This window comes from Penaeus monodon, chromosome 36 (assembly GCF_015228065.2).
Source record: "Penaeus monodon isolate SGIC_2016 chromosome 36, NSTDA_Pmon_1, whole genome shotgun sequence".
Classification (NCBI taxonomy): Eukaryota; Metazoa; Arthropoda; class Malacostraca; order Decapoda; family Penaeidae; genus Penaeus; species Penaeus monodon.
In genome coordinates, this window is record NC_051421.1 from 12,542,144 (window position 1) to 12,544,643 (window position 2,500).

Below are 2,500 nucleotides of genomic sequence, written 5' to 3' on the forward strand. Positions count from 1 at the left end.
AAACACAAGTAAATGTGTGTGTGTGTTCATGGGAAAGATGTTTGTGTGTGTGTGTGTGTGTGTGTGTGTGTGTGTGTGTGTGTGTGTGTTTCCATACATAACCTCTATTCTTCCTTCGTATTCTGTCCTCTTCGCTTCCCCCGCCTTGACCTTCCTTCCGTACCTTCCTTATAAAGAAACCTTATCTATATCATTTTTTCTTCCTCCTCTTCTTGTTATTATAATTTTTATTCTTCTTCGTCTTTTCTGTCGCATTCGTATTTTTTTCTTCTTCTCCTTTTTATTCTCCTTCTTTGCCTTTTGTGTCGCACACGTATTTTTTCTTTTTCTTCTTCTTCTTCTTCTTCTTAGTCCTTTTTTTCTTCATCCTTTTTATGCCGCATACTACTTTTTTCTTCCACTTCTTCCTCTTCTTCTTCCTTTTAATCCTCCATTTCTTTATCCTTTCTTGTCGCGTACTTCTTTCTCATTTTTATTCTTCTCTTTCGTTGCCGATTTTTTTTTCTTTTTTTGGGAGGGGGGGGGGTGAGGAGGAATCTTGATTATCTCATTGGCTTTGTCCCTCCGGCTGCATGTCATCATTCTGCCTCTCTTTCCCTTCGAACTTTATGAAATCCCTTGACTTACGGGAGAGGGGGGTATGGGGTAGGGGGAAGGGGGGGAGGAGAAGGGGATGGGGGAGATGGGGAGGGAAGAGAAAGGGAGGGGTGAGAAGGGGGGAAAGGGGAAGCGTAGAGGAAAGGAGAAAAGGGTGGAGGGTGGAGGGGGAAAGGGGGAAAGGGAGGAAGGGGAAACTGGGGGATAGGGGGAAGGGGGAAGGGGATAGGTGGACTGGGGGATAGGGGGAAGGGGGGGAGGGGCTAAGGCGGGGTCAAGTTCCTTCACCGTCTTGATATGAGGTCACTTCCCTTCCCCTATTGGTCTTCCTGGCCCTTCCCTGTCGATAATGGCTTGTCCTTGGATGTGTGGCCTCCCCTCGCTCCACTCCCCCCCCCACCCCCCTTTCCCCTATCTCTCGCTCACTCGCTCACTCGTTCTCCTCACTACCATCGTTCACTCCCTTTATTTCACTCGTTTTTTTTTTCTTTCTTTCTTTCTTTTATTCCCTCCATTCATTCACCTCTTTCTTCCCCTCGTTCACTCCCTGCCCTCAATTTCTCCCATCAGTCCCTCTCTTTCCTCTCTCTCCTAACTCCCTTCTGTCATTCCTTCCCCTCTCTCCCTCCCCTCACTCCTTCCACTCACTCACTCACTCCTTCCCCTCACTCCCTTTCCTTTTCCCTCTCCAATCACTCATTCCACTTACACACATCTTCACCCTCTCCTCTCCCTCACTCACTTCATTCCCTCCCCTCACTTCCCTCATTCACTCGCCTCATTCCCTCCCCTCACTCCCTCCCCTCATTTCCTCCCCTCACTCACTCCCCTGATTCACCTCATTCCCTCCCCTCACTCCTTCTCCTCACTCCCCTCACCTCTCCCCTCACATCATAAAGACATCCTCGCAGCCGGGAGGATTTTCTCTCGCCTCTTCCCCTCACCGGATCCCCCTCCCGGCCGGCTCTCTCCTTCCGGCAAAATATTCCTCCGTTGCATCTGTCATCATCATGTGTCGCCTTCGAGTTTTTTTTTTTTTTTTGTTTTATCATCATTTTTATCTTTTTAAGTTGGGCCACTGTCGTATTGTGTTTGTTTGTTTTTTTCTACCTCATTCTGTCTATACGTATATTCTATCTAACTATCGGTCTATAAGCATAAACGAGCGCACGAAAAACACACACAAACACTCATACATACATACACACACACACACACACACACACACACACACACACACACACACACACACACACACATACACACACACACACACACACACACACACACACACACACACACACACATACACACACACACACACACACACACACACACACACACACATCTTTCCCATTTTACATTTACTTAATGTGTGTGTGTGTAACCCAGCTTTATATATGTGATGTTATTGAAATGTGTATGCCAATGTTATTCTATTTATCTGTTGTTATATTCTACATGCCTTGTATAATCATATGTATTGTCACATGTCTATATTCGCACACACACACATACATAAAAGTATGTCCATTGCTTTACCTGTTTATTCGTCTCTCGTTGCCACACTAGACATTCCTATGTTGTATTGTCTATCCCCTTCCACAAGAGCTATGCATTGTTGTAACACTACCTTTCATCACCAATGATTGTCATATGTTAAGCACGTGATCTGTGCCCATCTTTAGACCACTGTAGGAGATGACAGGCAGACTCCCTGCGGGGAGCCAAGGAGCAACACCTCGCTCCTTGGCACAGCCGTACTCCATCATTACTATACAAATAAAAGGGAGTCATTACATCTTGCTCGTCTACCTTACACCCTAAGCTCGCCACCTACCATACTCTTGTAGGGCCCATCATTCTGGCCTTTACAGTGTGTGTGTGTGTGTGTATGTGTGTG